The sequence below is a fragment of the Bufo gargarizans genome, chromosome 3 (genome assembly GCF_014858855.1).
Source record: "Bufo gargarizans isolate SCDJY-AF-19 chromosome 3, ASM1485885v1, whole genome shotgun sequence".
Lineage (NCBI taxonomy): Eukaryota > Metazoa > Chordata > Amphibia > Anura > Bufonidae > Bufo > Bufo gargarizans.
Window position 1 is genome coordinate 122,580,626 of NC_058082.1, and position 14,519 is coordinate 122,595,144.

At 43.5% G+C, this 14,519-nt stretch overlaps 1 protein-coding gene across 1 annotated transcript in view; it reads right to left on the reverse strand.

The window, feature by feature from the left end:
- SUOX (sulfite oxidase) overlaps positions 1–12,151 on the reverse strand; it is a 28,874-nt gene extending 16,723 nt beyond the window's left edge. The window contains exon 1 of the mRNA XM_044287219.1: positions 12,084–12,151. The gene's annotated coding sequence lies outside the window, so the exon portion shown is untranslated. The remainder of the gene's footprint in view (positions 1–12,083) is intronic.
- Between the last annotated feature and the right edge of the window lie 2,368 nt (positions 12,152–14,519).

Here is a 14,519-nt window from a genome sequence, read left to right on the forward strand (position 1 = left end):
GTGTTTTTTCCTATATTGTGCAAGCACGACCACCACTGATGGATTGCAGGGTGGTCTGTAACCAAGGATATGAGCAGTGTATAACGTGATGGAAATAATGAATCCAGCCAGCAAAGGAAGCAATATAGACGTAAATGGTGCCATTAGAAAGTACAACTTGTCCCGCAAAAAATAAGCCCTCATAAGTCTATGTGAATGGAAAAATACAAAAGTCATGGGAAGGCGAGGCGTGAAAAACAAAGATGCAAAATTGGAAAATCCCAGGGTCTTAAGTGGTTAAAATCTAGACGTGGCAGGCAAATTCCAAGTTCATATTTGGAATCAGTGTGCTCGTTTTAGTATAAATCACAAAATCATGAACCCTGTCCCGCTATATCACGTACATGTACGTGAGCAAATGCAGCTCCTTGCCGCATCCTCACGTGCATGTACGTGATGGGATCGGGCGAGTGCAGGAGCTGCACCCGCCAGATCCACAGCACGGGCCCGGCTGCATCCGCCGGCATCGGTGTGTGCACTGATGCCGGCAGGTTAATGCTTCTTTCACGTGCGGCGGTATAAAAAAATAAAATAAACTAAAAAAAGATAAGAAGACCTATTAAAAATATCACATGACCTAACCCAACAGGTGAACACTGTCAAAAAAGTAAAATAAAAACTGTGCTAAAAAAAAACAAAAAAAAAATTTTACATATTAGGTATTGCCACGTCCGTAACGACCTCCTCTATATAAAAATATCACATGATTTAACCCCTCAGGTGAACACCGTAAAATGCTTTAATAAAAACTGTAAAAAAAGCCATTTTTTGTCACCTTACATCACAAAAAGTGTAATACCAAGTGATCAAAGTCTTACGCACCCAAAATCAAAAACAATAAAACAGTCATCTCATCCCGCAAAAAATGAGACCCTACCTAAGACAATAGCCCCCCCAAAAAAAAAATATATATATATGGCTCTCATAATATGGAGTCGCTAAAACACGATTTTCTTTGTTTCAAAAATGCTGTTATTGTGCAAAACTTTAATAAATAAAAGTATACATATTAGGTATCGCCGCATCCGTAATCACTTGCTGTATAAAAATGACCTAACCCCTCAGGTGAACGCCGTAATGAAAAAAAAAAAAAAAAACGAGAGAGTGTCAAAAAAGCCTTGTCACCTTGCATCACAAAAAGTGTAATACTAAGCGATAAAAAAAAAAATAAAAAAAAAAAAAAAATAATAATAATAAATAAAAATCACACACACTTCAAGATTGTACCAATAAAACAGTCATCTCATCCCGCAAAAAAATGAGTCCCTACATAAGACAGTCACCCAAAAAAATAAAAATAAAAAACTATGGCTTTCAGAATATGGAGACACAAAAAAATTATTTTTTTCAAAACTGCTTTATTATCTAAAACTGAAACAACCAACCCCCCCAAAAAAAAAAAAAGTAGGTCATTTGGTATTGTTGCATCCGTAACAATCTGCTCTATAAAAATATCACATGATCTAACCTGTCAGATGAACATTGTAAATAACAAAAATAAAAAATGGTACCAAAACAGCTATTTTTTGTTACCTTGCCTCACAAAAAGTTTAATATAGAGCAACGAAAAATGACATGTACCCCAAAATAGTACCAACAAAACTGCCACCTTATCTGGGGGTCTTCAAATGTGACATGGCCCTCCAAAAAAACCATATGGCATTCCTTTACTTCTGCGCCCTGTCGTGTGCCCGTACAGCAGTTTACAATCACAAATGGGGTGTTTCTGTAATCTACAGAATCAGGGTAATAAATATTGAGTTTTGTTTGGCTGTTAACCCTTGCTTTGTTACTGGGAAATTTTTTTTATTAAATTGGAAAATCTGCCCCCCCCAAAAAATGAAGTTCTGAAATTTCATCTCCATTTTCCTTTAATTCTTGTGGAACACCTAAGGCCTCTTTCACACGGCCGTTGCTGAAACATGTGCGGGTGCGTTGCGGGAACACCCGCGATTTTTCTGCGCGAGTGCAAAACATTGTCATGCGTTTTGCACTTGCGTGAGAAAAATCGCACATGTTTGGTACCCAAACCTGAACTTCTTCACAGAAGTTCAAGCTTGGGATCGGTATTCTGTAGATTGTATTATGTTCCCTTATAACATGGTTATAAGGGAAAATAATACATTCTGAATACAGAATGCATAGTAAAATAGCGCTGGAGGGGTTAAAAAAAATAATTTAACTCACCTTAGTCCACTTGCTCGCGTAGCCGGCATTCTCCTTCTGTCTTTATCTTAGCTTTGTGTAGCAACAAGGACCTTTGGTGACGTCACAGTCATCACATGATCCATCACCATGGTAAAAGATCATGTGACTGATCATGTGATGACTGTGATGTCACCAAAGGTCCTTGTTGCTACACAAAGCTAAGATGAAGACAGAAGGAGATGCCGGGCTACGCGAGCAAGTGAACTAAGGGGAGTTAAATTTTTATTTTATTTTTTTAACCCCTCCAGCGCTATTGTACTATGCATTCTGTATTTAGAATGCTATTATTTTCCCCTATAACCATGTTATAAGGGAAAATAATAATTATCGGGTCTCCATCCTGATTGTCTCCTAGCAACCGTGCGTGAAAATCGCATTCATTTCTATGGGGCCTGCGTTACGTGAAAAACGCAGAATATAGAGCATGCTGCGATTTTCACGCAACGCACAAGTGATGCGTGAAAATCACCACTCATGTGAACAGCCCCATAGAAATGAATGGGTCGGTATTCAGTGCGGGTGCAATGCGTTCAACTCACGCATCGCATCCGCGCAAAATACTCGCCCCGTGTGAAAGGGGCCTAAAGGGTTAAAGTTTCTAAAATGGGGTCATGTTTGGGTGGTTTCTATTATGTAAGCCTCACAAAAGTGACTTCAGATCTGAACTGGACCTTTAAAAAGTGGATTTTGGAAATTTTCTGAAAAATTTCAAGATTAGCCTCTAAACTTCTAAGCCTTCTAATGTCCCCAAAAAATAAAATGGCATCCACAAAATGATCCAAACATGAAGTAGACATATGGGGAATGTAAAGTAATAATTATTTTTGGAGATATTACTGTCTATTATAAAAGTAGAGAAATTGAAATTTGCTAATTTTTCCCAATTTTTTGTAAATTTGGTATTTTTTGTTATAAATAAAAATGAAATTTTTTTACTCAATTTTACCACTGTCATGAAGTACAATATGTGACGAGAAAACAAACAATCTCAGAATGGCCTGGATCAGTAAAATAGTTTTATTATCACATAAAGGCCTCATGCACACGACCGTTGTTGTGTTCCGTTCCGCAAAATGGGGTTCCGTTGTTCCATTTCCGTGTGACTTCCTTTATTTTTGGAGGATCACCAGACATGAAGGAAAGTAAAAAAAAGTCTAAGTCAAGTTTGCCCTGCAAATGATAGGAAAAAAAAAACTGACGCGGATGACAATCTTGTGTGCCTCCGCGTTTTTTCACGGCCCCATTGACTTGAATGGTTCCGGGAACCGTTTTCCGTGAAAAAAAATAGGACAGGTTAGATTTTTTTTTGACGGACTGGAACCACGGATCACGGACGCAGATGACAAACGGTGCATTAGCCGAGTTTTCAACGGACCCATTGAAAGTCAATGGGTCCGCAGAAAATCACGAAAAACGGAACAACAGACACGGAATGAAACAACGGTCGTGTGCATGAGGCCAAAGTGGTCCTCAAGGTAAAAACTAGCTTTGTCTTGAAGGGGTTAATGAGCCACAAGTCTGGCATGGCTCCAATAGGAAGCAATAAACATTACTGTATGGTTCAGCAGGTTCATAAGGGATCAATAACACTGCTTATCTTAAGGAAAAACTGATAACCTGATAATTACATGATCATAAACTCAACCACATAAGGACTCGTCCACACGAATGTTGTGTGCAATATGGCAGGTCTGCAATACACGGGCACCGGCCGGTGTGCACTCCGCATCACAGATGCAGTCCCATTCACTTGAATGGGTCCGCAATCACTGAGATGCGGAATGGAAGCACAGATCAGAACCCCATGGAAGCACAACGGAGTGCCTCCGCACAGAGAAAAAATGGTGCGGATGGATCACGGACCCATTCAAGTTGAATGGGTCTCAATGCGTCCCGGCCGTCGCACAGATGTGGCCCGTGCATTGGGGACCGCAAATTGAATGGATGCACAATGTTCGTGTGCAAGAGGCCTAAGGGTGGTATTAGGCTGGCAGATGTTTGGCCAGTGAAAGTGACGATGGATGAACACATGTATCTGTGCTCGATTGCACTGGGAGATGAGCTGCCGATAATTGGGCATCTTTCAGCCAATGCCCATTCATCGGCTGTGCAATTATATGTACCAATTATTGGGAACACTGTATGAACACTTCTTCCAAAAAATTGGCATGTACATCCAGCTGGCCATGGTCACATGTACCACTCCAGCCAATGACTGGCTTCAGCAGTGACATGCTGCTGGTGGCCACATCACTGCTGAAGCCAGTCATTGGCTGGAGCGGAGCACGTAACCATACTCATGGCCAGCTGGATGTAAACGGCATGGGGACCAGAAGATGGAGACAGCGGAGGATCAGGGAGACGTGGAGCATGGAAGTATGAATCTTCTGCTTCAGGTGACATGCTGCTGGCACTTGATGATAAAAAAATAAAGTTATTAATACTGGAAAAGCCCTGTAAGGCTCCATGCACATCTGCACCACAAATCTATTATTATTCTGTTCTGGCATAGGAACAGAATACCGGAACCGCCATATGCCGGTGCCCAACACATCCCATTTACTATAATGGGTCCATCAGGTCTCCAGCGTGAATACCGGCACTTTCCTGACAAAATACCCTTCTTTTTTGCCGGAATCTGCGCTGGAGGCGTTGTCGCAGTGTCACAAGCAGCCTAAACCTGGCCATACACATTAATGTTAGCCAAATATTCTGATTTCAGTGGGACTGGCTGATCATGCAATGTATATGGAGATGTCCAGGCTACCCCCCCCAATGGCAGATCTTCCAGAAAGATAAGGATATGGCGGTTGAATTCTGACACGCCACGTCTGGCAACGACTTTCTCCCTGGAAAATGTATTATAATTTGCGTCACAATACTGGTGTAAATTATGCTTGAAATCTATGCCAGCTCAGGATGCCCTTATACATATTTTACTGATGACTAGGGATGAGGGAATCAACTTCGGATGAAAGATCCGAAGTCGATTCGCATAAAACGTCATTCTAATTATGAAAAAGGACAGCGCTGACTTCTACTTGTGTCGCACACAAGGAGAACTCTTATAAAATCCTAATGTTTTGGTACCACACTCCTCAACTGCTAAGACATTTAAATCCTACTCCAACAGATAGATGTTGGAGATGCGGGGCTGGATTGGGAACTCTTTCATATTTTTTGGGAGTGCCCCCTCATAGTACCTTTTTGGAAGGAAACGCAGGGTCTTCTTGTACAGCTGATTTATATCAACTTTCCTTTAGATCCTTTTTATACTTGTTGAATATGCCTCCTACTATCCTAAAAAAAAAAAAAAAAAAAAAAAAAAAAAACACATACCCTATTAGTCACGCTCCATGTACTGACAGCGTCCAGAAGACGCCTCATAGCTAGTTTTTGGAAAAGACAAGATCGTCCCACTCGCTCTGACCTCACCACCAGTATTATGGATGTTAGGCGAATGGAATATCTAACAGCACTTATGACAGACCAAGTGGAACGATTTGACGGCATTTGGCAGCCTTGGGACGTGTATATTGACACACTTATGTAGTAGCTCACCGTTACTTCCTTGACATCCTTCCCCTTTTTGTGTCTGTTTTTTTTTTAAACTTTATGCATACCTGATGGTTGTTTTTCCTCACATTTAGCAAATAAATGCTAATTATACACTAGGCATTGATATGTCAAAACTGTTATTAATCTGTAATAGACCTCTTGCATGTCCCCTTGAACTGGTGTATGCATTACCTTAGAGATCACTTATGTTTAGGTGATTCACTGTATTCTCTCATAATACATATAAAATTTGACGTATGGAAAATGTATAGAAGAGGCATTACTCTTATAGGTTTCTTTACAAATACTTTAATAAAGACAATTGAACAAAAAAAAACTTCATTCTAATACAGTATTAAAATGTATTGCTCCGATGAGCCGACGTTATTGCAATAACTGTAAAAAAAAAAAAAAAAAAAACTTCCCGAACTCTGGTTCGGTTCCAAGATACCACTGGGAACCGAACAGCTCCTGCTCCGTACAGTATTAGAACCAAGTTCTATGTGAATGGACTTCAGATGTTTCATCTGAAGCCAATTTGCTAATCCCTATTGATGACCAAGGTCATAAAAATTAGCAAACGCATCTGTGTATGATCAACTTTACTATGGCTAATTCTGACACAGTCTATCTGGGAAACCCAGCAGTGGGACAATGAATGGGAAAGGAAAAAGTATTTTCCATGCCCTCTAAGATACCCTTTAAGTGTAAAATTCTGAGTTTCTGTCATGAGAAATTACGTTATGTAGCTGACTGACATTAGCGATGGGCTAATATCAGCAGTACATAACAGTATGCTTGTTAACTCCCTGCCTGCCGCCGTTCTCTTTATATATGCTAATGAGCCTCTAGGTGCTATGAGGGCCTTGCTTCAGCACCTAGAGGCTCGGTCTATGCACCCTTTGGCACTGCCCAGGTCCAGTTGATTGACTGGCGAGTTCTCCTCTTCGTCCAGTAAATCCCAGGCCTGCACCGCCCCCTTTAGTATTACGCGCAGGCGCAGTGAGGAAGCCGGCAGCAGGAGTGTCCTTCACTCACTGCGCCAAATACTGAATGGGACGGCGCAGGATTTATGGGACGATAAGGAGAACTCAAAAGTCAATCAACTGGACCTGGGCATGCCAAAGGGTGCATAGACTGAGCCTCTAGGTGCTTAGGCAACGCCCTAATAGCACTAGAGGCTCATTAGCATATTTTAAAAGTATTTATTTTAAGAGAACGGCGGCAGGCAGAGACTTATAAAGCACACGGTTATGTAGTGCTGATATTAGCACATCGCTAACGTCAGTCAGCTACATAACGTTATTTCTGATGACAGAAACCCTTTAAAGGGTTTATCTGCTTATCACTACAGACAGAAACCGCACCCTCTCCACCACTCAGATACTGTGTAAGGATTAGAAAACATGTCTCCTAGATCCGAGGTACATCTGACCACTCGAATGAATGGCTTACCATGTAACACATGGATGGACAGCTCCTTCAAGCAGGAAGATGTGGCAATCGTGTCCCATTTCTCGGGCGCTCTAGTTGTAGGGTTCCAATCCCTTAGGCCTCATGCACACGACCGTGCAGTCGGAAGACGCCCGTGTGCCTTCCTCAATTTGCAGAACGGAACAGGCGGCCCATTGTAGACATTCCTATTCTTGTCCGCAAAACGTTATTTTTTTGCGGCCCCACTGAAGTGACTGGGTCCGCATCCAAGCCGCAAAAACTGCGGTTCGGATGTGGACCAAAACAATTGTCGTGTGCATGAGGCCTTAAACAATTAAATCGATAAACTCAAGCGCCCCTTTGAACGAGGTTGAATTAGTGTATTTATTTTTATTTATTTCTCAAACACTAAATGACAAAAGAAAATAGTACATTCCATATTCATCTATTGAGCTACCAATCATCTATGAATGAGGATTATCAGATACACACAAGGATAACCCAGGATTTACTCTCTAGTCCTACTCTGATACCCATATATTCATTCTTCACCAGATTGTACTAAAAATCAAGAGAAATGCCAATCATGTTCTAAACAATGAATTTTCTGAGCACAATTATGTCCCATAATGTAGATAATACACAATATTTTGATGCTTATCATATGAATTAGGCCTCTTTCACACGACTGTATGGCTTTTTCAGTGTTTTGCGGTCCATTTTTAACAGATCCGTTGTTTTGTTTTTTTGTGTTTCCGTTCCATTTTTCCGTATGGTATATACAGTAATTACATAGGAAAAATTGTGCTGGGTATAACATTTTCAATAGATGGTTCCGCAAAAACGGAACAGATACGGAAGTTCAGTTTTTTTTTGTGGACACATTGATTTGAACGGAGCCACGGAATGCGATTTGCGGGCAATAATAAGACATGTTCTATCTTTCAACGGAACGGAAACGGAATGCATACGGAGTACATTCTGTTTTTTTGGTGTGGAACCATTGAAATGAATGGGTCCGTAAATGGAACGCAAAAAACCCCCCCAAAAAACGGCTGGTAAATGAAAAAAATTAATAATACTGTCGTGTGAAAGAGGCCTTTTAGCTAATCATGTAATTAATCTGCGAGACGACTTATTCATATTGTGCATCACTACTCCGATCTTTGACATATTAACTAGTTTGTGATCATGTTTCAATATCCTGTGTGGGGATTCGCTCTGGTCGACAGGGTGTGCGGACGCAGTACAGAGGCAAATTACCAGTTCTTAAATCAAACTTCCATGTTTATTCACACAAAAGCAAAAACAAAATGTCACTTTGCAGTCTTGGAGGTTTTTTCTCCCAGGCTGTTAGCTCTGCGCTGCGATTGGCCAGAGCTACAGCCTAGGAGTAGGAGACGCCCAGCAGAACAAGGGCAGGCTCCTCCTACTATAACCAAGTCCCTGAAGATACCGGAGGACATAGCAGGAGAACGGAGCGGTGCCCAGAGATAACAGCAAGTGCAGTGAGATCCATGGGCGCCGCTGTACATATCATACTTAGTTCCGAATTTTTTGATAAATCTTCTCCACTATATACAGTTAACATGTAAAAACACACCTTTACTACAACAGTCCATGCAGGGAGATGGAAGGCAGTACAATTAGTACTATACAGGTCTGTTGTAACCTGCCACTGAATAACTGAAGTGACTGCTTCAGCCAATCAGAAGTAGTGAATCGCTGGCAACATGGCTTGCCTTTTATATATTAGCATGATGATCAGTCTTCTGTCAAAAGGATATTCCACGTTAACAGCCTGCATACTATAGAGAGGGTATACAGTGCCATAAACAGACATCCTGGCTCATCAACTTTGACATAGCAAAGATAAGGGTTCGTGATCACGTGGCACTGTCTTGTTATGGTTGCAAACTGGCTGCGCTGTGGTCAAGTTCCACGTGGGTGTATGGACCGCAGCAGCCTCTAAAGTAATTAGCACTGGACTGTTTAGTCAGTCTGTATTGCTATTAACAAGTGTGGCCCTGGCTGCCTGCTACAGACCGTACGTGCGGGCAGCACCCAACTGCAGCATGGCTGCTCCACCTTCTCCTTACTGGTACTTTGTACTAACAAGGATTCACGTGCAAACAGTTTACATGTGATGTGGGCAAGACGACCACAAATGACAGACGCATACAAATATGGCACAAATACTACCCTATAGAGCTGGGTTCCTCAACCCCAGTCTCAGGGCCCACCTACCGGTCACATTTTCATGAATTCCTTAGTATTGAGCAGGTGATATTGTTATTGTCAATGCATCAGGACTTCCCTCAGGTAGTCGTTCCGTGGGATATTCTCCTATCATGACCAGTAGGTGGTTGCTCTGAAAAATGGCAGCAAAAACCTTGGGGTCCTTTTGTCCCCATTCATTGTCAATGGGGACAAGACTGAACGAAACGGAGTGCACCAGAGTATTCTGTTCCGTCTGGTTGCGCTCCCATTGCAGACAGAATAATAATGCAAGCTGCGTTTTTCTGTCTGCGATGTGGTGCGGAGCAAGACGGATCCATCAGCCAACATCTGGGGCTGGTGCCTTTACTGTAAAGCAACGCATTAGAAAACACAGGGGCTAAAAAAAAGACAAAGCAGCCTGTGTGTGACAACAGGTCCCCATACACGCAGCGGCTTTCTACCCCTCCCCCACTGTTACAAAAGGGAAGTATGAAGCATTAGAGCAAAACGGTCAGATGGCCTTCAGGCCCACACATCAGCACGTACACTAACAGGCTAAGGTCCCTTTCACACGAGCGAGTTTTCCGCGCAGGTGCAATGCGTGACGCGAACACATTGCACCGGCACTGAATCCTGACCCATTCATTTCAATAGGTCTGTGTACATGAGCGTTTTTTTTTCACGGATCAGTTCTGCGTTGCGTGAAAAACGCAGCATGTTCTATAGTCTGCGTTGTTCACGCATCTCTGGCCCTATAGAAGTGAATGGGGCTTCAGTGAAAAACGTATTGCATCCGCAAGCAGGTGCGGATGCGATGCGTTTTTCACTGATGGTTGCTAAGAGATGTTGTTTGTAAACCTTCAGTTTTTTATCACGCGAGTGAAAAACGCATCAAAACGCATTGAACAACTGAACGCAATCGCAGACAAAACTGACTGAACTTGCTTTCAAAATGGTGCGAGTTTCACTGAACGCATCCGCAGCCAATCCATCTCGTGTGAAAGGGGCCTAAGGGTGGCTGCACACAGTGCAGGGAAAAAAAACGCCAAAAAACTTTTAAAAATCTGCATGTTTTTGGTGCAGATTTTCAGCATCTCTCCCCCCTCCATTGAAAAGGCTGAAATCCGCACGAGAAAAGCAAAACAACTGACATGCTGCAGATTTCAAAATCCACACAGCAGGGCAAAAAAAAGCGAAGTGTACGTGAGATTTGTCTGATCTGGTACCGTACTACGCCAGACGACACACGCGGAATCTCTGCTCAGCGGATGAGCAGATGATTGACATGACTTTACGAGGACACAGTTTACATAACAGAGAAAAGCACACAAGCTCGAGAATGAATTTACAGTCAGAAGTGGTTGGACCCGGTCACAAATATGAGGATTACGAGGCTGTTGAGAAGGACGCCAGAAAGGTCATTATTTTCTGCGTAACCTCAGGACACGGCTGGGGGTGGACTATGCCGCGGCTCCTCTCCACATTTGCCCCCCTTTTACATTGCAAAGAATAAAATTGGCAGCATAAATAGACACCCTTCAGATTCCTTAAAGGGTCTCATCTCAGACACTGGTGGCATAACACTAGGATATGCCACCAATGTACCGCCTATCTCCAGAAGGTGGGCCCCCGAAGGCGAGGACAGCGCACTGCGTCTTCTCTTCATTCACTTCTATGGGGGTTTTTGAAAATCACCAAGCGGATGCACTCAGATATTTTCGGAAGTCCCGTGGAAACTAGTGTACTATCATGGGACCACGTCTCCATTCACTGCCATGGAACTGCCAGAGATAGCGGAGCCAGCGCTCACCTATTTTTAGAACTCCCATAGCGGTGAATGGAGGGTGGCTGCAGCTGCATGGTGTGTCCTCCTTCACTTTAGGGGGGGGGGAGAGAAGGAGTCTCAGATGTGGGACCTGCACCTATCTGACACTGGTGGAATATCCTAGTGATGTCCGAGATAAGACAACCCCTCTAAAATCTCACTGTAAACCCTGTGGATCTGCCGCATCCAAATCCACATAATGTACACCGTGTGTGAACAAGGGTTTACCGGATAACGTCCACCGCCTGAGTACACTGCCCGGCTCTCCCATAGACTGAATGGAGCAGCAGTGTACATGTCACCTGTCCCCTAGTCAAGCAGAGGGGGGGGGGGGGCTGATCTTTGCCCAGCAGACCCCCACCACTGATTCAACATCTATCCCCCTTGGTGTAAGCAGAATACCCCTTTAACCCGCCTAACACCATGCACTTAGCAGGACGGATGCGCCTTCTAGCTCTGAGAGGGGCTGACCCCTTGTTTATAGTACAGACCCACAAGCAATAAGTTGTAAAGTTGTGTCCACTGACTGACAGCAGAGCTACTGAAGAACTACTTGCACCGACGTCGTGTAGCCTCGTACAGGCGGGATAATAATCAGCTTCACCCTATGCGGACATTATGTAACAAGTTTCCAAAACAGCAGCCCCATGTCAGCAGTCAGCCCCGTCCCGCCTGCGCCACACGTGTCCCGCTGCTGCCACCTCACAGCTCCAGCAGGGCGCCAGTTGCCGGGGCCCAGCGGGAGGCTGTCCCTGCAGGAGCTGCCCTCAGCCCGGGCTGCATAATAGCACATTATTACCTGACTGCCGAGCGCCGCGTCTTCCCGCAGACTGAGGGGAGGGCACAGCAGCGCAACCCCGATACGGGGCACCACTGACGTCACAGGGGGGACACACCCACTTTCACCCTTAAAATGCTGCTGGGCAGGTGGAGCAAACTGGAGTTCAGCTCTGGGCGACAGTGGAGACGTGAGACCTGAGGATACAGTCACAGAAGTGGTCTCTAAGGGGCTGTCACATCACCGCTTCGCCACCGAGCCACTGTTCACCTTAAGTCCCAGGCTGATTTGTGCAAATCTACATGTGTCACTTTATGTGGTAATAACAGAGCGCTTTTACTTATCCAAGCAGTTCTGAGACAATTTTCTCCTGACACATTGTACTTCATGTTAGTGGTTTTGACTTTATTTATAAAAAAAATACAAAATTTGCAGAAGGTTTGGAAAAGTTCTTAATTTTCAAAATTAGAATTTCTCTTCTTTTAACACCGACACCTCATAAAATATTTATTAGGATACTTTCACACTAGCATTTTTGTTTTCCGGTATTGAGTTCCGTCCTGGGGGCTCAATACCGGGAAAAAAAACGCTTCCGTTTTATCCTAATGCATTCTGAATAGAAAGCATTCAGTTCAGTATGCATCAGGATGTCTTCAGTTCAGTCCCTCTTACGAAATTTGGCTGGAGAAAATACCGCAGCATGCGCCGGAATGCCGGATCTGGATCCGGTACCAAGTGTTCCGAAAAAATGGATCATGCCCAGACCTTTAAAAATGAGAAAAGAATAAATACCGGATACGTTTTTCCGAATGACAAACGAGAGACGGATCCGGTATTTCAATGCATTTGTCAGCCGGATCTGCATTCGGATCCGGAAACAAATTCTGTTTGCACGCGGATTTCCGGATCTGGCAGGCAGTTCCGGCAACGGAACTGCCTGCCGGAATCCTCTAATGCAGGCATGCTCAACCTGTGGCCCTCCAGCTGTTGCAAAACTACAACTGCCAGCATGCCCGAACAGCCTACAGCTATCAGCCTACAGCAGGGCATTGTGGAAGTTGTAGTTTTACAACAGCTGGAGGGCCGCAGGTTGAGCATGCCTGCTGTAATGCAAGTGTGAAAGTACCCTTATTTAACATTTCCCATATGTCTGCTTTATGTTGTCCTCTTTTTATTTTTATTAAAGACGTTCAAAGACTTAAAAAATCTAAAAATGGCTTCTAAAATTCTAAGAAAATGTCCAAAACCCACTTTTTAAAAGGACCAGTTTAGTTCTAAAGTGACTGAGGGGCTTACATAATTGAAATCCCCCATAAATGACCCCATTTTAGAAGCTACACCCCTTAAGTCATTCAAAACTGATTTTATAAACTTTGTTAACCCTTTAGATGTTCCACAAAAAATAAAGGAAAATGGAGGGGACATTTTTAAATTTTCCTTTTTTTGTTGTTGCAGATTTTCCATTTTTATCAATTTTTCCTGTAACACAGCAAGGGTTAACAGCAAAATATACCTCAATTTTTATTATTCTTATTCTGCTGTTTACAGAAACGCCCCATATGTGGTCATAAACTGCTGTATGGGCACATGGCAGGGCACAGAAGGGAAGGAGCACCAAGGGCAGATTTTGCTGGAGTAGTATTCAGGTGCTGTATGGCATTTGAAGACAACCTGAAGTATCCCTAAAGTGGAAGCCCCTAAAAAGTGAACCCATTTTAGAAACTACCCCGCTTCCCCCAAAAGATTTTCAAGGGGTGCTTAGAGCACCTTGGCCCAACAGGCATTTCGTAGAATTTAAAAACTGTTGGCCATGAAAATGAAAAATTACATATTTTAAAAGAAAATGTCACTTTTGGCTCAAATTTTTCATTTTCACAAGGGGTAACAGGAGAAATTGCACCCCACAATGTGTCACCCATTTTCTCCTGAATACAGCAACACCCCATATGTGGTCGTAAACTGCTGTATGAGCACACTGCAGGACTCAGAAGTGAAGGAGCGCCATATGGATTTTAGAGGGCAGAAAATGAAAATCTCTCTTAGGCCTCGTTCAGATCATCGTTTCTCCTTTCCGTTGTCCGTCTCCGTTGAGGAGCAGGAGAACGGAAAGGACGGATTCTGCAGATAACTGAGACCTAACTGAGCGTAACGGAGCCTAAAGACCCAATAGAACAGGCATGGCCACCTGCGGCTCTCCAGCTGCCCTGCTGCAGGCTGATAGCTATGAACTGTCCGGGCATGATGGGAATTGTAGTTTTGCAACAGCTGGAGAGCCTCAGGTTGGCCATGCCTGCCATAGACTATAATAGGGTCCATTCGGTGTCCGCTCAGAACATGATTTTTCAACATAGACGAAAGTCCTGCATGCAAGCGTTTTGCAAGCAGGGTTTTGGTGTCCGCATCCAGAGCGGAATGGAGGCGCAGCGGAGCCAAACTGATGCATTCTGAGCGGATCCG